We start from the raw sequence: 26,337 nt of genomic DNA, 5'->3' as shown, positions 1-26,337 counted from the left end.
GGGTGCTTATGTAAATGCTTGACTTGGTGTCCTTTTCCAGAGTCTGTTCACTAACAATAAGCACCACTGTTTCTGGAGCACCTAATGTTTTGTAGCTATACTGGGTATTTGAGGATGTAAAATAGTAGTCAGTATTATAAAATAATAATAAATGTTAATAAAGTTATTTAATTCAAATAAAACAAGCATCCTGAACACAAGAATAGGTAGAGAGCTTGTTTCTTACTCAAAGACAAAGTTCTGTTACTGCTGCTGCTGCTAAGCTGCTTCAGTCGTGTGACTCCATAGACATTCGACCCCATAGATGGCAGCTCACCAGGCTCCCCCGTCCCGGGGATTCTCCAGGCAAGAACACTGGAGTGGGTTGCCATTTCCTTCTCCAATGCATGAAAGTGAAGAGTGAAAGTGAAGTCACTCGGTTGTGTCCAACTCTTCGTTACCCCATGGACTGCAGCCCACCAGGCTCCTCTGTCCATGGGATTTTCCAGGCAAGAGTACTGGAATGGGGTGCGATTGCCTTCTCCAGACAAAGCTCAGAAGTGGCCAAAAAGAGTCAGACTCGGGTTTGTCTAATTCCAAAGCCCTTTTGGAAGATACTGGGTTTCCTTGACTTTCTCATTAAATTCTGAATTAACAGAATGGTCATCATTCTGTTTTTTAGTTTCTTTGATCATGGAATTGCAAATATTTTTGAGCAACAAGCTCAAAATGCATACATGTCTATTGGCTTAGCTGATTTCTACTCTGCTTAATGACTGCTTTGTTTTGATCCTTATTGGTGCTTAAAATACCAATAATTGGATAGTTTGTGATATTCATGAAGAAAGGTGTATTAGCTCAAGGTGCTACAACAAAATCCCATAGAGATTTATTTTCTTAAAGTTCTGGAGGCTGGAAATCTTGAGGTCAGTGTGCCAGTATGGCCAGTTCTGGTAGAACTGCCGTCTTCCTGGACACTTTCTTGTCATGTCCTCATATGGCAGAGAGACAGAGGTCTCTCCCTTTTCTTAAAAGGCCACTGATCCTTTTGGATTTGGACCCCACCCTTATGACCTTACTTAACCTTAATTGGAGAAGGAAATGACAACCCTCTCCAGTACTTTTACCTGGAAAATCCCATGGACGGAGGAGCCTGGTAGGCTACAATCTATGGGGTCGCAAAGAGTCGGACACGACTGAGCGACTTCACCTTCACCTAACCTTAATTACCTACTTAATGTCCTGTCTCTGAATAGAGTCAAAGAGGGGATAGGGCTTCAATATATGGATTTTTCTGGGAAATAATTCAGCTCATAGCGGAAGATAGCCCAGTTTTTTTGGTCTGTGGATACAGCTTTGAGGGAAGAAGTGAATCTGTATAATGCTTAGGTGATTTTTAGATTGGTTGGTTTTAAGTAACTCTACATGAAGAAAGCATTTACTGACGAAATGCTGAAACTGATTTATGAAAGAGACCTGTTACATTTTCTAGAAATTTCTGTACATTGAGAAATTTTTGTTCTAATGACTGATAAACTTACATTTATTTTTTCAAAGCATTCCTTTGGTGTGAAACTATGCATATGGCTCAGTGCAGAGGTTGCATCAGTTCAGTTCAGTCACTCAGTCATGTCCAACTCTCTGTGACCCCATGGACATCAGCACACCAGGCTTCCCTGTCCATCACCAACTCCCGGAGCCTACTCAAACTCATGTCCATTGCATTGGTGGTGCCATCCAACCACCTCATTCCTGTTGTCCCCTTCTCCTCCTGCCTTCAACCTTTCCCAGCATTAGGGTCTGTTCCAGTGAGTCAGTGCTTTGCGTCAGGTGGCCAAAATGTTGCATATAAGAGGGTAAAAAGGACAGGCTTTAAAGTCAACCTGAATTCAAAGTAAGTTATAAACCTACTTTGAGTAGATCACAATTTTTGAGATACAAATTTTTTCTATAAAATGGAGATACTTTTTTGCATTATAGAGTTGTTAAGGAAAATTAAATCAGAAATTATTTAAAACCCTGGCATAACATTTGGCACGTAAAATGGGCTTGGTGAGAGTAAATCCCCAACTTCTCTGGAAGTCTGACATCTCCTAAGTTTATGTTAAGAATGTGAAAAATGATGTAAAATGGTGCAGCCACTTCAGAAAACAAGTGCTAAACATAGAGTTACTAGATTACCCAGTAATTCCACTCCAGGGAGTATGCGCAAGATAAATAAAAATATATGTCCATACATGCTGTACACAAATGTTCATGGCAGCATTACTCATAATAGCCAAAAGGAGCGTGTTTGGAAACATGATAAGTGAATGGAAGTCGGACACAAAAAGCCACTTTGATGACAGGAAGAAGATTAATAGTTGCTATGGTTTTCGGAGAGTAAAGGAGGATTGGGAAGTGAGTATGTGCAAAAGGATTCCCCAACCCCATTCCACTGTGTATGTGTGCATGTGGATGCCCTCAGGGTGTCTGAGAATTCAGCTGAATTCTGACACTGCTTGCCTGGAGATGGAATCGGATTCCACATGTGAAGGACTCAGCCCCACAAGACCCGCCTTTTGTTTCAGAATGCATGTGTCAGTGTCCGACAGTGTGTCCCCAGGTACTCTAGCCCACCAGGCTCCTCTGTCCCCAGGATTCTCCAGCAAGAATATTGGAGTATGCAGCCATTCCTTTCTCCAGGAGATCTTCCCAACCCAGGGAGCGAACCTGGGTTTTCTGTGTTGCAGGTGGATTCTTTACTGACTGAGCCACCAGGGAAGCCCCTTTCCATTTCAGAGATGAGTCGCAAGTCCAGGTTGTTACTTGTACTTCTGATTGGCTGTGACTCAGAGGGCCCCATAGCGCCCTCCTCAGGTGTGAGTAATTTTTTAGAATGGCTTCCAGAACTCTGGGAGAAGGCAGTGGCACCCCACTCCAGTGCTCTGGCCTGGAGAATCCCAAAGGACGGGGGAGCCTGGAGGCTGCAGTCCATGGGGTCGCCAGGAGTCAGACACGGCTGAGTGACTTCACTTTCACTCTCATGCATTGGAGAAGGCAGTGGCACCCCACTCCAGTGTTCTTGCCTGGAGAATCCCAGGGAAGGGGGAGCCTGGTGGGCTGCCGTCTGTGGGGTCGCACAGAGTCGGGCACGACTGAAGCGACTTAGCAGCAGCAGCAGCAGCAGCAGAACTCTGGAAAGCTCGTTTACTCACTTGATTCCTCCTTTATTATTAAAAAATATATTAAAAAGGATGAGCCAGATGAAGAGCTACATCGTTCCTGAATAAAGGAGCTTCTGTCCTTGTGGAACTTGGGGCATGGTACGGTGACATATGGACGTGTCTGGTTCCCTGATGTGGAAGCTCTCAAAAAAGAGCCTGAAAACTATTCTTATGGGTTTTTGTAGAGGCCTCTTCACATTGTCATGACTGACTGAACCATTGGCCAGTGGTGATTGATTGGACTTCCAGCCCCTCTCCTCATCTTTGGAGACAGGGTGGAGTGGGTAGGGGGTGGCAGTGAAAGTTCCAACCCTGTAGTTACGTGGTTGGTCCTTCTGGCATCAGCCCAAACCCTTGGGTGCTTCTGAAAGTTACTTCATTCACGTAACCAAAAGACACCTTTATCACTCTACTTCAGAAATTCAAGGGTTTTGGAAGCTGTGAGCCTGAAACTGTGGAGGAAGACCAAATATATATCTTAAAAATCACAGTGTATATTGGGTTTCTTTCTGGGATGATGGGAGATGTTCTAGAATTAAACAATGATGATCATTGTTCAACCTTGTGAATATACTTTGTTGTTCTGTTGCTCAGTTGTGTCCGACTCTTTGCGACCCCATGGTCTGCAGCACACCAGGCTTCCCTTTCATCACCATCTCCTGGAGTTTGCTCAGACTCATGTCCGTTGAGTTGGTAATGCCATCCAACCATGTCATCCTCTCTTGTCCCCTTCTCCTCCTGCCCTCAGTTTTTCCCAGCATCAGGGTCTTTTCTGAGTCGGCTCTTTGCATCGGGTGGCCAAAGTATTGGAGGTTCAGCATCAGTCCTTCCAGTGAATATTCAGGATTAATATCCTTTCGGATTGACTGGTTTGATCTCCTTGTAGTCCAAGGGACTCTCAAGAGTCTTCTCCATCACCACAGTTCAAAAGCAGCAATTCTTGGACTAATATTTTAAATTGACATCTTCGTGTTTTCTAAAGAAGAGAGAATGAAGATAGAGAACCACTGGGCTTTTCTCTTTAGGGAACCAGGTAGGTGGGAATGCTGAAGTGGAAATGTTAGTTAATGGTGCCTCTGAGAGGCCTGATCAAATTTTGGAGTTCTTTATGCACAGGTAGCAGCCATCTCTCTGGTAGCTCTGTTATAACAAGGATGACTCAAGTCACTGATAATATCAGTGGAACAAGTCCATCAGAATCTTCAGAAACCTGTTTAATCTGGATAGTGATTTTTCTTGGGTCTGTTCACAGTAATCACAAATACCAGGGAAAGTTTTGTCTTTGGTATCATCAACCTTGATGATATTTTTGCCCTTCTAGGACATCTGGTCTTGACAAACCTATATGTCTAATGATAATGAAGTCAGAATGACTAACTGTGCTGCCCAGGTCCTCACTCCTATCCTTTTTGGTATCTGTTGTTACATGTGTGAGCATGGTAGGGAAGAAGATTCATAAAGAATCTCAGACCATAAAGTGAAATAAAATGAATAGCTCTTTAGGTCAAATCTCAAGGGAATCCAAATTGCTGTCTTACAGTGCAGTGAACTTATCTTTCTGTGCAGGTGTTGTGATATAAAATATTGTTTATATTTGTGTGTCTGCTTTTGCTTTGAGAAGTCCCCGCCTCATCTCCTCCAAATTCTCATCTCACATTAGACTAGTATTGCAAGCAAATTGTTTGTTAATTTTTTTTTTTTTAGCAATTAAAGGTTTATGGATCAAAAAAGTTTTCATTTCATTTACTTTCATCTCTTTTCAGTCTCTTATTTGCCTTGGTTTAAGAAAATGAACCAAATTTACTATTACCGAAACAAAGGTTTGGTCATTGTTTGTTTTAATTACTTTTTTTCTTTTCATTATAAAGCAGTACAGATTCTACATAGATTTAGGAAGGTATGGAAAGTGAAGATTTCAATAACTTAAATCTAAACCATCTAGAATTTTAATATTTTGATATATAGCTTTCTAGACTTCTCATAATGCATATGGCATATGTTGTGCATCCTCAGTCCTGTCCAGCTCTTTACAACCTCATGGACTGTAGCCTGCCAGGCACCTCTGTCCATGGAATTTTCCAGGCAAGAGTACTGGAGTGGGTGGCCATTTCCATCTTCAGGGGATCATCCCAACCTAGGGATTGGAGCCATCTCTGTTACGCCTCCTGCCTTTGCAGGTGGGTTCTTTACCACTGGTGCCACCTGGAAGCCCCCATGGTGCACATAAATGTGCTTGTGGGTGTATGAGTGTGTTTTAAGTAAAAGTGAGAAGCAAAATTATGTATTTTGTAACTGGCCGTTTTCCACATCTTGTCACTAAATAGAGATCTAAAATAATTTTAAGTGACTGCATGGTATTTTCACTATGCTTTGGCTGACCTTAATCTACTTAATCTCTTGAAAGTGAAAGTCACTCAGTCCTGTCTGACTCTTTGTGACCCCATGGACTACACAGTCCATGGAATTCTCCAGGCCAGAATGCTGGAGTGGGTAGCCTTTCCCTTTTCCAGGGGATCTTCCCAACCCAGGGATTGAACCCAGGTCTCCTGCGTTGCAGGTAGATTCTTTACCAACTGAGCCACAAGGGGTAGACTTTTAGATTTTTTTCCCCTTGTTTTATAAAAAATACTGCTATGAACATCTTTGGGTATATATATCTTTGTGCGTATCATATTTTATATCTGCAGGGATACTTCTATTTTAGGATAAACTCATAGGATTAAATTGAAGAGTATTTATTTTTCCCTTTTCTTTTATTTTTTTCTATCAGCAGGTCCTGTCAGGTTAAATTGAAGAGTATTTATTTTTCCCTTTTCTTTGACTCTTCTCTATCAGCAGGTCCTGTCAGGTCTCCCTTTGCTTTCTCTCCATCTCACCAACACTGCTGAAACCCAGGCCACTGTTACTCTAACTGGAGCAGTTGGTATCTTCTCATTTCCGTTCTTGTGCCCCATTCTCCATACATCAGTTAGAATGGTCTTAAAGTGGGAATCTAGTACTGTTCTTTGCCTGCTAAAGCCTTCAATGTCATCTTAAAGTTGTTGGGATAAAACTCAAATTAATAATAGAACCAAAATTATTAATAGGTCCAAAATTATTAGTAGTAGCATGATCTGACTATATTCTAGTTCCTAGAATGTGGGAATTCACAGGCTTCTGTGAGTATGCACTGTTTGAGTGAATAATAAATGAAATTACCAGACCGAAGGGAATTTTCTTAGTTTTTGGTACACATTACCAAATTAACAACAACGGATGAGAGTGCCAGTTTCACCTCACTCTAACCAACTCAAGCCATTGTCAGCATTTTTAATCTTTGCCTGATAGGCAAAAGGTGTTATCTCATTGTTTTAATTTGTGTTTATTTGATAGTACATTTGAATATTTCTTCTTGTGTTTCTTTTGACGGAGTTGTCTCTGTGTCCTTTGCCTGTTTCCCCAGTAGGATTTTAATTGTTCTTGTAATGATTTATAACGTCTTTAAAAGGTAACCCTTTGTGGTGTAGATATTTTATGCCAGCTATCTAATGTGGTATTAGAAACTGCCTCAAAGCCTAGCAAAACGTGTGAGTGGGCTGGTGGGTTCCGCTGGACTCACCTGGGCTCACTTGTATCTTTTCATTTCTTAACTAGGTTTATGTGCTATGTCTTTTTGTCTCTCACTTAGTAATAGCAGCCTTCCTTGAGATTATGCCCCAGGTTGCAAGGTCTTATCGAACTTCTGCCTGCATCCTCTTCCCTAATGCCTTCTTTGACAAAGTCAGGCATATGATCAAGCCCAGAGTCAGGGTGGGAGGAGACTACACACAGGTGAATCAAAATCAACCATATGTATCTTTTTTTTTTTTTTTTTAAGTTCATCTGTTTATGGCTGCACTGCGTCTTCATTGCTGTGTGCAGGCTTTTTCTAGTTGTGACAAGCAGGGGCTACACTGTAGTAGTAATGTGTGGGCTTCTCATTGCCGAGGCTTCCCTCGTTGCAGAGGACAGGCTCTCGAGCTTGGCCTCAGTAGTTACGGTACACTGGCTTCATTGCCCCAGGGCATGTGGAATCTTCCTATACCAGGGATCAAATCATGTCCCTTGCATTGGCAGGCGGATTCTTAACCTTTGAACCACCAGGGAAGTCCAACTGTATGTATCTTATAAAGAAATTTAGCACTTATCTTTTAATTGTGCTTTGGTATAGAAGCATTAAAGTTTCATGTCAGCTGTTAGTCTTTGCTTTTATGGTTTCTGCCTTTGGTGTCAAGCCATTCGTTCACAAACTAAAATGATACAGGTATTCACCTTCATTTTCTTCTGTTACTTTTGGGTTTCATTTGTGTTTAAATTTAAGCCACTCGAAATTTATCGTGGTGCAAGATGGGAGGTTAGTACTTGACTAAATATCAAACATTTAGTTGTCAGCATCATTTGTTGAATAATCCATCTTTTCCCGTTTATTTGAAATGTCATATTCATTGTATACTGAATTCTCATAAATACCTAGCCCTGTTTTGTTATGTGTTAACATTATTATTAATGTCATAATAACACTTGTTATTTGACTCATTAGTTATTTGTCTAATTTTAGGCTATTACCTCACTGTCTTTATTACTCTGATTCTATAGTATATTTTAATATCTAGAAAGGAAAGTTGCTGTTCATTTATTGTTTTTCAAAATTTTATTTGCTATTCTATTTGATACATTCCTTTAGATTAGTTTTAGAGTCATTTCATCAATAAAAGCAAAAATGAAATAAAAAATTGCAGTCCCAAACCTATTGGAGTTTTAATTAGAATTGTGTTAAATTAATGGATTAATATGGCTGGGGGAATTGACCCCTTTATAATATGGAATTTTCTGTTCTTTTTTGTCTCTATGTATTCAGATTTTTAAATTTTATCTTTAGTAAAGTGCGGCAGTACTTTAGTTTATAGTTTAGTAGGTTTGATATTGTACCTTTAAAAACTTCTATATTTAGAAATTAAATTTTCAGCTCATTTTTGCTCTAAGTATATATCTGTTCTCATTTTTCTTTGTCTTAATTTTATTTAACATATATACTTACATTTAAATGTAAAGCTTTTGATTTTGAGTTTTCCTTCTCTAATAACTAATTTCCAGTGTTGGCATTTATATTCCTCAGTTTTCTTAGATTTTGAAATGTAATAGCTAACAGTTACTGAGTACTTACTGCCTGAAATACTTCCCATATAATCATTTAATACTCCCCTTTACAACTTACAAGGCAGAAACAGTTGTTAGCCTCCTGTGGTAGGTGAGAAAGATGAATCTCCGAGGGCTGAGAGCCTTGCCCAGGGCTGCCCGCTGGTAAACAGTGAACTGGGATTACGCCCCAGGCACTGAGTCCAGAGCTGTGCTTTTAACCAGTGTCCTAGGGTCTCTCTGTAATGATTCACTTTTATGAACTGAGGTCTGGGTTTGAATTTTCCTAAATGTTGATGTGTGAGTGAATATTTTTCTTTGTGATTTCGTCATATAAGGGTTCTTTATTTTCTAAGAACAAGGCCATGTAGAATGAATTGACCTAGAATAGGAGGCACATTTCAGAGATAGCAGGGGTGGGGAGAAAAGGCTTTATTTGGTTTAATCTTGAAAAATGAAACAAAATTATGGAAACATTCATGTTACGGTTGCTACTGTGTGTTAAATTCTTAAGATGGAAGAAGAATAAATCACGTGTTGGTTGCTTGTTTCACATAATTTTTCTTTAAAAATTGCAAGATGGTATGAAACTGTACTATATAGTTCATGTTATGATGGACTTTTCTAGTATGATCCTAAAGAAAGTCATTTTTGTGAAAATATTCAAGGGCTTTATTAGCAGAGCTCCAGGGCTTTACTTATATTTTCAGATTTTTTGTTTTTGACCTCCTATTATCTCGTCTTGATTAGTTTTCTCCAGTTATTTGCTGATGGTGTCTGTTCAGATGCTTTTAGCTGCAAGTACAGACTCAAAGTACTTCAACATGAAGAACATTTACCATCTTACGTAACTGAAAGTCTAGAGAAAGAGTGGGGTCCAGGCCCACTCCACTCAGTGGCTCACAGATGTCTTTGAGAACCCAGGTACATTTTGCCATCCTGAGTATCCATTTAATCTTCACACTGGTAGCAAGCAGGGCACGGGATTTCTAGGCTTCACGTTCGGAACCACTGATTTCTTCATGGGAGGAAGGGTCGTCTTTTGCTCCTTTTCTGCGTTTCTTAAGGTATTATTTACATACAGCTAAATTGTTAATCATATGTATATCTACAGGTTGATGAATTTTTACTACATATACTCATCTGTGTAACTACCACCCAGGTCAGGATACAGAACATACTTATCACCCCATTAAGTGCCCTTAACATTCCTTCCAAGTCAGGGTCCCTCTCCAGCGTTCACTTCTGCCAGTGGCTTTGCGAGTAGTTGGAAACAGTTCTCATCATTTTTAGTAACTTTGAAGAGCCCTGCATCTCTTGGAAGGCTTGCACTTCAACTTTGTCCTTGGTACTCATTGTGTTGCTGTGTCATTGAGATACCTGCCGTCATTGAGAGACTGACAGGTAAAGAAAGTGAACTGACGGGTTGCTGTCACCTTAGGAGGAATGTTTGACAGGGTTGAATTTTATAAGTGGTTAGTTCATTCATTTTTCTGGTGTGTATGTGTTAGGATGATTTTGCTTCCCTGGGCAGCCTGGCAAGTTAGGAATCAGCAATGAATCATACTAAGACCCCAAGCCATATTTGTCCTGTATTACATTTTTACATGTGTTGCTGGATATTCTAATTTATTGCCTTGGTGTATCACCCCATACAATCTGTGATCTGTGCAATAGTCAGATCTTCCTGAAATTTAGATTTATCAGCTCAGTGTCTTGTCTAAAACACTTCAGTGGCTCTTAGAATGAAGACCAGACTCTTCCTTTTCATTGCCTACTTCCTGTGTGAATCTTCTTGCTCTGTGATTCCAAAGTTAGTAAAATGGCTCAATAAGATGAATCCTCAAAAGCCAGTTATAAAAAAGTAAAAGATGTACATGGACATACCCATTCCCTTATGCTTACAGTTAGTGGGGGTGGAGGCATTAATCGGTAGTGGTAAAGAGCCCATCTGCCAATACAGAAGAACTAAGAGGTGTGGGTTCAATCCCTGGGTTGGGAAAGTTCCCTGGAAGAGGAAATGATAAGCCACTCCAGTATTCTTGCCTGGAAAATCCCATGGACAGAGGAGCCTCGTAGCTATAGTCCGTGGAATAACAAAGAGTTGGGCACGACTAAAGCGACTTCACACATTGCGAAGGTAGACTTTCATCTATTTTTGTTTGATTCCTTTCTAAATAATGTCATGTGTAAATAATGTTTGAGGTTTTTCTCTAGTATATATGCCTTTTATTTATAGCAGCTTGCCGATGTTATTTTGTGTTGCTTTAGTGAAGTATTTTGTTAAATCCATCTATTATTTTGTTCAAAGCATCTACTTTAAGGGAAATTCCTCTGTCATCTTTTTATAGTCCTCTGGATATGGAAGCTTTTCAAGATGTTTTCATTTTAGAAGGAGATAGGCAGGTCTAATAGAATCATCGTTGGCTTCAAAGACGTTTTGCTTTTTACCGACTTTGGGACCTTGGCTGTCCCCAGTCTCAGTTTCTCTCTCTGCCATATGGAGTTAATAATCCATTGCCTTGTTTTGTGGTTTGCCTTAGTGCATTTAGAAAATTTATGGATTTAGTGTATTCTTGTACACTCGATTTAGTGTATTGTTTTCTTTGTGTTGTACCATAACCTTTTTTAAAAAATAAAATTTGAGCTGCTGAATGTTCTTTTGCCATTTTAACTTTTTTTTTTTTTTAAAGAATTTTTGGCTGCACTGGGTCTTTTAAAAAAATTTATTTTAATTGGAGGCTAATTACTTTACAATATCATGGTGGTTTTTGCCATACATTGACTTGAATCAGCCACAGTTGTACATGTGTCCCCCTGTCCCAACCGCCCTCCCACCTTCCTTCCCATCCCATCCCTCTGGGTTGTCCCAGTGCACCAACTTCGAGTGCCCTGTTTCATGCACTGAACTTGGCCTGGTCATCTGTTTCACATAATATAAATATTTCAACGCTATTCTCTCAAATCATCCCACCCTCGCCTTCTCCCAGAGTCCAAAAGTCTGTTCTTTACATCTGTGTCTCTTTTGCTGTCTCGCATATAGGGTCGTCATTAACCATCTTTCTAAATTCCATATATATGCGTTAATGTACTGTCCTGGTGTTTTTCTTTCCAACTTACTTCACTCTGTGTAATAGGCTGCAGTTTCATCCACCTCATTAGAACTGACTCAAATGCGTTCTTTTTAATAGCTGAGTAACATTCCATTGTGCATATGTACCACAGCTTTCTTACCCATTTCTCTGCCGATGGACATCTTGGTTGCTTCCACGTCCTAGCTGTTGTAAACATGCGCTGGGTCTTTGTTGCTCCCTGAGGGCTTTCTCTAGTTGTGGTGAGCAGGGGCTACTCTGGTTGCTGTGCTTGGGTTTCTCATTGTGGTTTCTTTTCTTGTTGCAGAACATGAGCTCTGGGGCTCATGGGCTTAATAGTTGTGGCACACGAGCTTAGTGGCTCTGTGGCATGTGGGATCTTCCTGAATCAGGGATCGAACCTGTGTCCCCTGCATTGGCAGGCAGATTCTTAACTACAGAGAAGTCTGTTTTTAAGAATTATTTGTTTGGCTTCATTGGGTCTAGAGTGTGGGCTCTAGAGTGCACTGGCTCAGTAGTTGTGGCATGGCATGTAGGATCTTAGTTCCTCGACCAGGGGTTGAACCCACATGCACTACATTGGAAGGAGATTGTTACCCAGTGTGCTGCCAAGAAAGTCCCTTTAACTTTTAGTGTGAAAGACTTCTGATTTTAGGCCCTCTAAAAGCAAGGAGCTAGTTAAAGTCCTAGAGAATGTGTTATTTTAAAGTGTTTTAAATTTCTTAAGGTGAATTTTTAAAAAACAGACCCCCTGAGCTGTGGAATTGTTATTTGCATCATTGGAAGCAAGCCTCATTTCTCCCCCAGTGGCCACTCTTAACCTTCCCTCCATATGCTTGGTCTGTACTGGGCCAGCTATTCTTCCCAAACTTCTAAGAAACTTTCACTTGCACTCTGCAGCACACAGCTGTCTCAACCTGGCATTCAGGGTCCTCTGCAAAACATTCCAGCTGTGCCTGTCCATACTCATGTGAATTCATTTCACAGTGGTCTGCTTTTTGTTCCCCAGAGGTTCTGGTGGAATTTTGGTCTCATTACTTTTGTTCTGTCTTCTGGAAAGCTGCCTTCTCTGTGCTCACTCAGTCTCACTCTTGCTTCAATTTCCTCTGCTAGTTTACATCTTCTAGTAATCACTCCTGGCTAAGTCTCTTATTGAACTCAGATCATCTGTTGACCAGTCAGCTTGTTTGGTACTTCAGACCTAAAATTTTCCTTCAAAAATCAAGTGTGGGCTCCCTTTACTCCTGGTACATTTCCATAAGCACTTCATAGCATGCTGGGTACAATCAGGGACTTCCAGTAACTTAAAAAAAAAAAAATATATATATATATATATATATAAACTAAACTTATGATTATTGATTGTTTTAGTCCTCATTTTAATTTTCTAGATAAATCATCTGATTTTCAACTGTATTAGGGTACTTTGAGCAACTTAATATTAAACAGTGTGTTTTTATAAAGTTAAGTAGGTGTGGGTATGGGTAAGTGATGGTAATGGTATTTGGATAAAACAATATAATACGTACTTGAAACTATAAGGAACAACACAAGTTGTATGTCTGTGTATCTGTATGTTTTCCTAGCTGGAAACCTTAGGTAAATAAGTATTCTATCACCCAGTCAGCGGTCCTGTTTCTCTTTAACAGATTAACTGTTGTATTTCTTTCTGACTCTGTAAAAAGTACTAAATTAGAAGCTAATTCAATAAGGTTTTAATACAGATCATGAAGTACAATGATGAAGTAGACAGTGTATTTTTTGTGACTGCCAGATCTCCTCTTTCCCTCATTTTCCTAAATGCTTCCGTAATTTCTGTATCAGTCAAGATTCTCTAGAGAAATTGAACCAATATTTATTTATTCATTCATTTAAAGGAATTGACTTCCATGACTGTGGGGGCTGATTAGAAGGAAATTTGTAAGGCAAACTGGCACACTGGAAATTCAGACAAGAGTTGGTTTTGCATCTTGAGTCTGGAGTTTGTAGGGCAAGCCAGTAGTGTGGAAACTCAGTTTCTATGTCACAGTCTTGACGCGGAACTCCTTCCCTTCCTCTTCTAGCTTCTGGTGTTTGCTGGCGATCCTTGGCATGTCTCGGTTTAGAGGTGCCTCACTCTAATCTCTGCTTCTGTTGTCATAAGTCGGTATTTTCTGTGTGTGTCTGTCTTCACATGGCATTTTTCTCTCTTTAAGGAGACCAGTCATACTGGATTAAGGGCCCAGATTACTCCAATGTGATCACATCTTAACTAATTGTATCTGCCATGATTCTGTGGTGTCACCTTCTGTGGTACTGGGAGTTAGCACTTCAACATTAGCTTTTGCTTTAGTCTCCCATTTGGGTATAGACCGTGACTTTGGTCTCATTCATCTCTCACTTTAGTCAGTTGAACAGAGGAGGATAAATACATGCAAAATATCCACAATGAAACTGCTAGAAGTAATGAATGAATTCAGTAAAATTGCAGGGTACAAGATTAATGCCCCCAAGTCAGTTGTTTCTATACACCAGCAGTGAGCAATATGAGCAGGAAATTAAGAAAGCAGTTCCATTTACAGTAGTATCTGAAAGAATAAAATACCTCAGGATAAATTCAACCAGTGAGATGGAATTTAACAAAATATTGCTGAAACAGATTAAGACCTAAGTAAATGAAAAGAACTTCTGTGTTCATGGATTGAAAGACTTCCTGTGTTTAAGATGATAGTACTATCCAGGATGATCTACAGATTCAGGCAATCCCTGTCGAAACCCCAGTGATCTATTAAAAAGATTTTTTATGTATCGGTTTGACTGTGTCTGGTTGTTGTGGCATGGGGGAATCTTTCATTGTGGCGTGTGGACTGTCTAGTTGTGTCATGAACGTGGGCCTCAGTAGTTTTGGCACTTAAGCTTAGTTATCTTGTGGCATGTAGAATCTTAGTTCCCTGATCAGGGATCGAACCTGCATCCCCTGCATTGCAAGGCAGGTACTTACCCACTGGATCATCAGGGAAGTCCCCCAGTGGTGTAATTTTGCAGAAATGGAAAAACTCATCCTAAGGATCGTATGGCATCTCAAGGGACCTGGAATAGCCAAAGCACTCTTGAAAAGGAACAAACTTGGAGGACTCATACTTCCTGATATCAAAACTTATTCCAAAGCTACAGTAATCAAAACAGTGTGGTGCTGTCATAAATATAGCCCTATAGAACAGAATAGAGAGCCTAGAGGCAAACTCATGTTTACAGTCAATTGATTTTTGATTTTATTTTAACAATTAAAAAAAAATTTTTTTTTTGGCTGTGTGGCCAGGCTTGTGGGATCTTAGTTCCCTGACTAGGGATCAAACCCAGGCCCCCTGCATTGGGAGTGTGGAGTGTTAGCCACCGGGTTAACAGAGGAATCCATCGATTTTTGACAGGGGTGCCAAGATCATTTAATGGGAAGAGGATAATCTTTTCAACACGTTACTGAGAAAACTAGATATTCTTAGTTCTTTTGAAAGAGTTTGGGATTTTTCTCTACAGTATGAATGTCTTGGTATTATTGATATTTGGGCTCAGAAAATTCTGTGTTGTGGGCGCTGTCTTGTGGGTTGAAGGGTGTTAAGTAGTACTCCTGCCTCTATCCACTAGATGCCTGTAGCTCACCCTTAGTGAAAATTTCCTCCTAGTGAAATTTTGGATGGGGGAAAAAAATCACACTAGTTGAGAACTGCTACTCTGAATTCTGAAATGTCAGCAATTATTGTATAACTTTTAAACATTTAAAAAATATGTTCTGTGTATTTTAAAACATTAAAAAAAATTTTTTTCCTTGCTGTGCCACGTGGCTTGTGGGATCTTCTTAGTTCCCTGACTAGGGATTAAACCCATGTCCTCTGCAGTGAAAGCACAGAGTCCTAACCACTGGACCACCAAGGAATTAATTCCCTTAAATGTTTTATGTTTAAGTGAAAAAAAGTGACTCCTGTTTTGTTTCCTACTTTCACTACCAAAGATTTGTATCTGGTTACTTAAACTTTAGTTTTCGGTAACCCAGCCACAGAGTATAAAGTGGTTCAAAACAGAAAAACGTGTTCTGCAAATCAGTCAGTTTAAGTCTGTAAGTTAGAAACTATCTGAAGAGGAAAAAAATCAGCCTTTGAATTTTAACATAGGTGAAAAGGAAAGGAAAAAACACACTTTGGAAAAGATTGTTGTACCTTTTCATAATTAGTTCAGTATTAGTGTTTAAAACAAACTTAACTCATTGTTTTTAAAGAAAATTTCATGATTAACTTTTGTGTCCCTAAAACCTGATAAATTTTCCTCATTGATCCAGAGGCCCAGTAACTGGAAACCCATCACGTACCTGGCACAGGACACGAGTCCTTGGCTGAAGATTGTGGTATCTCCGAGGCTAACCTTTGTTCATGCTTCCTACAGGCCATATGGGCTAGCCAGTTACATACGACAAGTTTTAATATCCTCCACTTATCCAAAGTAAGTAGATGTTTATAAATATTAGCTATCATCTGTTGCACATTTAAAAACGAGCCAGGCAACTGCTAAGTGCTTCACGTGAATCTTTTCACTTAATGAATTAGAATACATGAGATTGGTGTCATCATTGCTAATTTTACGTTAGAGGAAACCAAGGCTTAGAATGCTAAAGTGACTTGTCTGAAGTCACATGGTCTAAATGACAGCTGAGGTTCAAATCAAAGTCCTGCATCATTCCAGAGACCTTGCTCTTAATGTATTACTTTGGCCTCTAATTGTTCTACCTTTTAATGCTGCTTCTCAGATTTCAATTTCCATCCTTAAGATCAAATCCAAAACTGTTGGAGTTTGTATAGGAAGTATGGGAAATGCAGCAGGTTGGACTGGATTTTACAAAGGCTTTGAAGAACAAGAAAGGAATGAAACTCATGTGCTTCATACTTCTATACACTGTTTCTTCCAATCTTTACAGCTACTCTCTAGAATAGGTATCACCCTCATTAGTATCCTTGCTTGCTGCTGCTGCTGCTAAGTCACTTCAGTCGTGTCCGACTCTGTGTGACCCCATAGACGGCAGCCCACCAGGCTCTCCCGTCCCTGGGCCTTGCTTGAGGATATGGCTAATAAGGGGTGGAAGGAACCTAACTTTGTTTCAGAACCCTAAACCCAACTTTGTTTCACTTCCAAACCTGTATGTGTTTAGCCCTATGTCTTCAAAGTGGTTTGAACTTTTGTGGAAGATTAATGACTTCTAATTTGTGGTCGCTGAGGACAGCTGTGGGATTGTTTTGAGGAGTTGGTTTGAACCACTTGGTGCACCAAGCTTTGTCTGTAACCCAGAGATACCTGCCTTTGTTATATTTCAAGTATGTAGGTGCTTTTATGATAAGATATAGATTAACCTAAAAGGTAGTAAATTCTAAGTACTTTTACATCACTTTTTCTGAGTCAGAATATGTTAAAGGTAGAAGTTATGAATTTATAGGGCCTTCTTCAAAAAGGCTGAAAACCACTGCTGTAAATTGATTTTATCTGTATTTGATCTGTTTTTTAGGTGGGGCTTGGCAACCATTTAACTTTCTCAAAAGACAGGGATATCCCAAAATAATGCAAGTATTTATAGATATGGCAAGAAAAACTGCAGACTTTGAATTTTTGTTCTTTAGATGAAGACTTTGGGGGAAAAAAGTTACTAGTTACCTATATAGGCAAATCCATTAAAATATTTCAAGTAAATTTCAAGCAGGAGAAAATTTAAATTGTTAGGAAATTATAGCCCTTGTTTTATAAATTAGGATTTTTTTGAAAATAAACTGAGAGGATCAAATTACTTCTTTTAAATTATGGAACAAAAGGCATGTGGTATGCTGTTAAATAGGATTTTAAAAATGACTCTTCTAAATGATGCTTTCAAAAGAATTTAAGTAGCAGTTTTATCCTAGTACATAGAGAATCATTGAGAGTGAAAGCATACCAGTACATTCAAGCTGTGAACAGGCTGGAATTTAGGCTTATGATTCTATAGTTTTAGAATTTAGAATATCATTGGAATTCTGATCGTAGTATTGTGCATGCGTGATCATTTGTGTCTGACTCTTTGTGACCTCGTGGACTGTAGCCTGCCAGACTCTGTCCATAGAATTTCCCAGGCAAGAATACTGATATGGGTTGCCATTTCTTCCTCCAGGGAATCTTCTTGACCCAGGGATCGAACCCATGTCTCCTGAGTCTCCTGCAACTGGCAGGCAGATTCTTTACCACTGTGCCATGTGGGAAGCCGATGTTGGTAGTAATCTCTGTAAATTTGGTATCTCAGCCTTGATGGGGTTAATCAAGGCTTGGCAAGTCAAGAAAAGGAGTTCTGTGCTGTTTTCAGACTGCAGAATCTTGTTGCTATGCAACAGACGTTGTCAGTCAGCACAGGGTATATAGTAAATTGGTGTTCTCTGTCCCTTTCACCACATGCTCATTTTGTAATCTGAGAGAAGTGGTTTCAGGCTATTTTGCAAGGTTTTATTTTAAAACAGGCATTTGAAGGTTTTTGTTGCTTTTTGTAATTGGTTGCATTTAAGGTCTGTGAAGTCTTTGTTCTTGTGTAGAAGATACACTAAAATGCTTGTGTTCAAAGAAAGGGTTTATAGATCTGTTTCCAAGTAGTTTCAGTTTAGAGCAGTATTTTTGTTCTGTAACTGTAAGAAGGATGGTGCTGCCACTTCCACGGAGTCAATTTTTGCTTGGAAATTCAAGTTAAGTAATTTGAACATCAGAACTTTTCAGTAGCACAACATATTATTTTAAAATTTAGTTTTGAGAAGTATGGACCCAGATGTTGATATCAGCATCCCTTTGTTGATAAAGATTTTTTTTATAGAAATCCTAAACTTACATAGACTCTCCTGTAGAATCTGTTACTGTATTTTCTCCCAGGAAAATTAAAATGTTTTAATAGCAAGTGGGTGGTTGATAAAGAGCCTTTTCCTAAAAAAAGAGGTAAAATATTACAATAAAAATGTTATGATTTTTAGCCATTTTTAAGTGTACGGTTTCATGGCATTAAGTACATCCACATAGTTGTACAAACTATCACCTTTCTTCATCTCTGGAACTGATAGCCTTTTGCATCCATTTAGTAACTTAATCCAGGCCCTCTTGTAAGTGCTTTAGATAAATTGACTCATTCAGTCATCATAGCAACCCTGCAAGGTAAGTATTTCTGTTATGTTCCAAGTGACAATACCGAGGCACAGAGAAGAACACGCACTAGTCGTGAGTGGAGCTGGAATTCACACACCCCAGCAGTTTGCTCCGCTGTGCTCTCAGCTGCTGTGCTGTGTTGCCCTCTTTTGGAATTACTTTCTTTTTAGTGGTAGGAGCAATGTTTTTTTTTTTTTTTTTAATTTTTGTAGTTTATTCAAGTGAAATTAATATGCTTTAACAGTGTTATGGACTCTTAGTAAATTTAATTTGGCCATATTTTAGACTTTTCCCCCTGAATATTTAAAAAGGATGTAGTTTATATTATATTATGGTTGTATATAAAAATTATAAACCTTTTGGTTAATCATATAGAAAGGATTTCATTCCCCTTTTCAGCTTGTTTCTGGGTCAGTTGCCTTGCTGTTCTTTCCAATAGAGTGTATGGAATATGCAGATTATTTTCTGATTGTTTGATACAAACATACAGGAAGCTATAGTATTATTAAAGAATTCTAATGTGATGCCATTTAAAGTCTAAAGCCAGTTTGCATTGGATCATCTACTTCTTAGTATTTTCTAAATTCATGCTCTTCTTTTCCATGGATAATATGGAGTTAATTGTAGTATTGGCAATCTACAATAAAAAACAGTGCTCAAGAGTGAAAAGGGAGAAGAGCAGTGCAGGTGGTCATTTGAACTATCAGTTGATGCAAAGAGATGGATTTTTTTTTTTTTTTTAAATTTTGCTGTCTTTCTGTTAGGTACTCTTATGTCTGTTTTCATTCTTTAACTGAAGTACTTACCTTTCCCCCCATCCTGTGCTGCCCCTCCCCCCATTCCAGTAGATTTTTGCCTTGAGAACCCTTGATCTTGATTTTCCCTGTTTTATATGGTCTCATCCTGCTCAGATTTATTCTATAGTCAGTTTGCTTTTCATTTCTTTTCATAGTTGCACCATCTTAAAAATTTTTTTCCTCCTTTTATTTTTGTGCATTACTATATATGTTTGATGATGCCTTTTTTCATTTGTTCACTTGATATGTTTTGCATTCTCTATGCTTTTAAAAAGCTGTTCAGAATTTTTAGTAACATATTTCACTGTAATTTACCTGTTTCCTTTTAAATGGCTATTTGTATGGTTTAAAGTGATTTTATATAATGAATAATGCTTTCATGAACCCTAAGGGTTTTTTTTCCTCCTAATTGCAGACTAATTCCTTAAGATAGATTTCCAGAAATAGTATTAGATCTCTGAATAAATAGAAACAGTTTTAAAAGCTCTTGAATCATATTGCCAAATGCTTTCCTGAAGTGTTGTACCAGTTTTCATGCCAGCCTGCAAATATATGGAGTGTCCATTTTACCACAACCAGCAGCAGCAGAGAATGTTTAGATGCTGACCTTTAAGTCTAAGAAGAATTGACTTACAGCTCTGCTGGGCCTTTATCCTAAATCACACCTAGAATTATAATTGTGGTTGAGATTAGATTCGAGACAAGGGAGGCCTGGCTACTAGTTTCTGTCCTTCAACTGCTTTTTGATTTCTGTTTTGATGCAGTCGGTGCCCGGATGAGGTTTCATTTACCGCTGTACCCTTTTGCATGCGCGAATGACTGACTTTTTCTGCTTTTTAGTCCCTTAATTATTTTGATAAGTTGGATGGTATGGAACAATGTGGTGTGTGTTTTAGCTGACATTTCCCTTGAGAGGCTGGGCAGGAATAGGTTTGGCGTTCTACTTTGCCCTTCAGGGGGCTCCACAGGCAGCAGAGGCATCTGAGATCAGGTTCAGTGGCTACCTTGTCCAAGGGGGTGCTTCTCAGATGTAGCCTGAGTTACTGTTACTTCTTTACTTAGAAAATAATGAACATCTCTGGAGGTAAAGTGGCTTTTCCCTAAAAATTTTTATAGAATTCAGAAGAACTAAGAGCTGATAGAATGTTTTCCCTGAGTAGAAGAAAAGTCAAAGGAAAAGCATTCCTGAAAGCTGATAATGTAGAAGCTGCCTCTGGGTTCATAACAGCATTCGGTGCAGTTGACTGTCCTGGCCTTGGACCACTTGGGCTGAGGTGGCTTTAAGTTCTCTTGGTTCTCTCCTAATGTCACTGGCTGCATCTCTTAGTCCTCTCCTCCCTTTTCTTTCTCCCCCTTGACTTGCATTCCTGCCCAGTCTTACTCAGCCCCTGGACTTGACCACCTGTGTACTTCTGATTCCCAGATTCGAGTTTCTGGCTAGTTCTATGAGCTCCACATAAGCTCACAACTTTATTTGCTCAACTAATGAGCACCTTAAACATCACGTGTCCGAATCAGTGTGTGATATGAACATACAGATTTGTACTTACTGATAAATACGTATTTCAGACGAGATCGGGCGCGTTCAGGGTGGTATGGCCGTAGACTAAATACGTATTTCAGTGACATTTTTCCCTCAGACTTTCAACCATAAAAAGTAACATAAGGGGCTAAATTATAAATAATATCAGTATAGGACTTGTAACATTGAAGGAATGCCTTTCACTCTCATTCCGTAAGCTTTAGATCCGTGATTTCTTCTGGTAGGCAAGAAGGAAGTTTACGTATTTTGTTCTGAATGTCTGAACAAAGAAGGGTTCTTATTAAAGGTTTTTTTTTTAATGTGAGCTTCCATAATGCTATATACCTGTACTGTTAAATATCATTCTTTTTTTCCTCAGGTTAGCATTTCATATGTGAGCTGACAGACAGTAATTTGAACTATTGTATGGTGGTACAGCTTACTCAACAGTTCAGTTTTGTCAGTATCAATGCCTTTGTAGATTATTGTATGCATGTATTTATTGTATTTTAATTCACATTTTTGTACTGTTATTTGTGCTCTCATAAAAACGAGGAGGAAACAGAAGAAACAAAATGTTAATAATACAATTGAAATAAATGTGAAAGTCACTAGGTATTCTGAAAGTGGTAATGGGATTGGACCCCTATTTGTACTTAAACTGGTTGCCTATGTTTGTATATCATATGTGATAATTTTGACACTGATGAAAAGTCAGTGTAGCTGAAGAAGGACCCTAGTATAGTTTACAGCATCACAGTGAGAGCGGCTGAAGCCAGGACTGCTTTCAAAGCTGGCAGTATCAGTTAACTAGTAGTTACCCATTCTTTGCTAGACTTTATTCTTTGCCCCGTACTCTTTCTTCACATGGCTTCTCCAGAGTCCCTTTTTCCAGATTTTGTAAATTTAAGTCAATGACTGTTTCTTGGTGATCTTCAGGTAGAAAAAAATCCTGGGTGAAGATGGGTAATAAGCCCTGCCTAGGTCACTGTGCATTCTTCTCCAGTCGGGGGTGGAATGCTGTGATGAGCATCAGTGGTAGTAGGGAGCAGGAATGCTGGCAAACAGAAATGCATTATGATACTCAGAAAAGGACAGTAGCAAAAGCCAGTTACATGTGCAAAAGAGAGAGACAGGTCTCAAAGATAAATGATGTGAGAAGTTAGAGATTAATGTGTTAGTTATCTGCTTGAGATACAGAGTCACAGAGCTTGTCAAAGAATGTAGCTTGCAACACTCCTTTCCCTTTACAGTAATTAAAAAGTTGGGGTTTCCTAAGACAAAGTTTAAAGAAAATTGGTAAGACAACGCCTCATTTCTAATAAGATCTCTGAGCAACTAAACAAAAAAAAAAATCACTTTTGTCTGCTAAATACTGCTTTAAGTAAGCCAAGAAATTAGAAATTTGAGGTGAGAATTATTTAGAAAATTAATTTTAATCTGTATTTTTTATTTAAGTGAGTGTTCGTACCTTAGTTTTTAAAACTAAACATGCATTCCCTACCCAGGAATTTCCTGGATTTTGACTCTTAGAATGAAAACTCATTTTAAAGACTATTGCTCAGCTCACAGACATCCTGCTTCCAGAAATGGGTGATGTCTGAGAGTAGGAGTCCTGGAGTTCCACGTCCTGAGTGTCCATGTCCAGTATGTTGACCTTCTACGCCACCATGAGCAAATGGACTCAAGGAGGAGCTGCTTGGCATCCCACTGGGCCAGGGTGTCCTTACTCCTTAGCTCTCCTATTTATTTGTATCTACCATGTAAGATCGTGGCCTGGAGAGAACTTAACCTGTGACAGGTGTCATAGGGATCCGGATCCTGAGGTTTCCCCCTCAGGAGGCCTTGATCTTGGTTTCTTTATCCCCTGTAGCTAGAGTCCAGGTGTTGAGGAAAACAGAGCATCCTTTCATTGTCTAGGACAGATGGTCTGCCTTCCACTAAATAGGAAACTTTCAACATTCGAAGCTTGTCTATTTTCCAAGAGATTTGTTAATGGAAGTATCATAGTACTTTGGATTTACATGTGACATTATGGATTTTTGATCTCTGATAAAAGAGACTCGTTAGGTATTCCCCCCCACCCCCACCCCCGCTCCCATCACCAGGATAACACAAGTTGTTTTTTTAAAAACGCACGGACACAAAAGAGTTAACCTCTAAGAGCCCTTGATGAAGTATTTGACTGATATTAATAATATTAGTAAGCAAAACAGAAAAACTGGAGGAAAATAGAAAACAAAGGGACTAATTTGCTAATTAGCAGATATAATGCAAAGAACAGAGTGACAGAATATAAAAGCTAAGCACAAGAAGCCATGTGTTATTAAAAGCAAATAGAAAATAAGCAGGGTGACAGTATACAGCCTTGACGTACTCCTTTTCCTATCTGGAACCAGTCTGTTGTTCCATGTCCAGTTGTATTAAATATAAAACTATGGCAGAATGACAGAACTACAAGCCTCAAACATTTGAAGATAGCGTATAAGAAAAGGTTGAAGGTGGAGGACCCTCTGTGCTCCTTAAAGTCACTCAAAGGGCAAATTGCCAGAGGAGGGAACTATGGGGGAGGTACTTTTCTAAAGAGGACCCCCCACCCACACACATGCCCAGTTTGCCGAAGTCCTTCTCACGTCAGGCTGTGGTGAAGAAGCACGCAGCGTTTACTGTGAGGCGCCACACAAATAGTCCAGGAGTGCTCATGATAGCCTGAGGTCCCCGATGGGTGTCAGGGAGGCATTTTTAAAGGCCAGGTGGTGAGATCCCTGACTGTCCAGCGATGTGATCTCACTGCTGGACTCACTGCTGAGTTTGATCCCTTGTTGGGGACTAAGATCCTGTAAAGGGTGTGGCCAACAAAGAAGACCAGGTGAGGGATGGAGGAATCACAGAGTGTGTGATCAGCTCACACACAGTTCTCTGATTGGTTGATGGGGAGGTAACAGGGCAGTGAGGGGTTGACATTACCAAGCCTTGTGCTGGGGCCTGTGTGCTCATGGTCATCAAGTCACTTAACATCTTTGATTTGGTGGGGGTTTTAGCAGCTGTGAAAACAACGCAGGAACTGTGCCTCGTCTACTATTATCCAGGTACTTCACAGAGGAGCAAAAGCAAATGAGGTGGTCGGGGGGGTCTGTCCTGGGAAGGTCCCATAGGCTTCTGCTCGTTAAAAGGAAGCATGATGAGAATGGTTGCTGGTACAGCTTTAGATGATTGGTAGGAAATAAAGGAGTGTTTGGAAAGTTTTTTGGTAGACAAAGTAGTTTTGATATAGTAATTGACTCCAGTGAGTTAAAGATCCTGTGGTGTGAAAGGACAGCCAGTGTTATGGAATTTGCTAGTACATAGGATCATTGTCACTTCTCAGAAGATTTTAGGCAAGTTGAAATCAGGCAAAGATTTTCTGGAGAAGATCTGTTTTAATTCAGGACACATTTGATTGTCTACAAGACCGCAAAGAAGTGGGTTTTTAAAGATTAAAAGGGACTGTCTCTACCATTAAGGAGCTTATGATCAGTTGGTTTGAACTGAACATACTTTAAGAAAATCAGATAGAGCTGATAGAAGCATTGAGCAGAGGTTGAGACCGCAGATTTGATAATTGTGTGAAAACAAGAGTGAACCATGGAAAAGTTCTGGGCTTTTAGAGGCCTGGGGCTTCTCTGGTGGTTAAGAGTAGAAAGCAGTAGCAATCGTATTGAAAAAGCTTTCAGAGCTACCAGATCACAGCACAGCTTAGTTTCAGATAGGCTCAGCTTTTGAAATCAGTTGTTTGGTAGGAATTTAGCACATGTCTTTCTGTGGAAACTATGTTGTAATGAGGGGTGATTAGGTCCTCAGTCCACAGGCCATTTAATGCATCATGTCTTTGAAGTATGTATTACACTCTTTGGTCAAAAAGCATCAGTTATTAGCAATTGAATATGATTCAGCCCAGTACGTTTCATTCTCACCAGATATTTTGGATGTCTATAATTTATTTGACAAACATTGGTACTACACAATTGACCTGATAGACATGTCTGAAAACATCTCTCTGGGACCATCCGTGCAGAGTTTCAGATCGAGATGCCCAAGATCAAAGATTCTTCATTCCCCAAGATGTTGCTCTTGCTCCTTCTCAGATTGGGGGAAGGGATCCTCCTTGGTCTTGAGGTTCTGATGGGTCTTCTCTAGCAGTCATCTTCTCTTTCCTTGTGTCTAAAATAAGAGGAGAGAGTGAGAGGAGAAAAGGGCTGAGAAGGGAGTGTTTTAGGGATGGTGGTCTTCAAACTGGATTTTTAAAGTGTTTATCAAAATTGAAAGAGTAGAATAGAAAATATCAGAATACATTGCACTTTGTTATGGCAAGTATTGTTCCATGAAACTGTTTCAGTTCTCTTTGTTTGTATGTACTTCATCGTGGTATGTACCATGTATTTATCACTGGCTTCAAAAATTTGATGCTGTTTGGGTTGATGAATTGCTGTAGGTTGGGTTTCAGGTATACTGTTGTAGGGTCCTGGGACTTTGTTAACTTTGTTTCTACTGTGGGCCAAGTGATAGGCCTTCTTCCCTTTCACTGGGCTATCTTTACCTGCCATATAATGAAATATAGTTTTATAGAGGGTGGAATCCTTTGGGAGTCTTTTTTTTTTTTTTTCCCAAGGGGCTTCATAGTAGTTGCTGGTCTAAAGGCAGTTAAAAACAGAAAACCTAAGACACAGAGGTCAGTGCCTTTCTCCTTTCTTCATTTCAGTGTTGTAAGTAGAATGTAAAACTTCCTGGTCAAGGGACTTTGCTGGTGGTCCAGTGGTGAAGACCCAGTGCTCTCGCTGCAGAGGCTGCGGGTTGGATCCCTGGTCAGGAGTGGCCAAAAACCAAAAAAACTTCTTAGTTGAGTTTTGTACAGAAGTCACCAAGGATTCATCTGTGGTTCAGAAGAAAACAAGATAGAATAGTGACATTTAGCAGGCACTCAGTAAGTCTTTGTGGACTGGCTAAGTGAATGGAGAAAGTCTGAACATTTGTCTGGGATCGTTGAACTACTTATTAGTGACTATGAAGCACAAGTGAACAGAGGTGATTATCTTTCCCTTATTTTAATACTGTGCTCTTGGAAGGGAGAGATAAGAGGAGAGGAATCCCAAATTGGCAACTGGTTGATTAAAAACAGTCCCTGTGGCCAGTTCTGTATCTGGATGGCCTTTCTGTTTGAAGAGAAATGGATAAATCATTCATGCAGAGAGCTACTGGGTGGTGGTTTTAGTTTTGAGGGATATTGGCCCATGGTTCACTTTTTCTTTCTCCCTGGTTATTGGAAAAGTTGATTGTGAGGAAGGCTGATTGTTTTCAGGGAGTTGTCATTTTCTCCTGGGGGATGTTTGGATGAGAATGGAGGGACTGCTTTGGTAAGGGCAACAGCTGCTAAACAATCTGTTTGG

General features: G+C 39.6%; 1 protein-coding gene and 1 non-coding gene across 9 annotated transcripts in view; one reads left to right on the top strand and one right to left on the bottom strand.

Moving 5' to 3' along the window:
• ENAH (ENAH actin regulator) overlaps positions 1-26,337 on the top strand; it is a 153,485-nt gene that overhangs the window by 6,224 nt on the left and 120,924 nt on the right. The gene's annotated exons all lie outside the window — the stretch shown is intronic.
• Positions 15,268-15,340, bottom strand: TRNAE-UUC (transfer RNA glutamic acid (anticodon UUC)). Its single transcript has one exon. It is a non-coding gene; the product is annotated as a tRNA-Glu (tRNA).

This window comes from Ovis canadensis, chromosome 12, assembly GCF_042477335.2.
Source record: "Ovis canadensis isolate MfBH-ARS-UI-01 breed Bighorn chromosome 12, ARS-UI_OviCan_v2, whole genome shotgun sequence".
Lineage (NCBI taxonomy): Eukaryota > Metazoa > Chordata > Mammalia > Artiodactyla > Bovidae > Ovis > Ovis canadensis.
The sequence above is the reverse complement of the archived record's forward strand: the minus strand, read 5'-3'. Positions and strand labels throughout refer to the sequence as shown.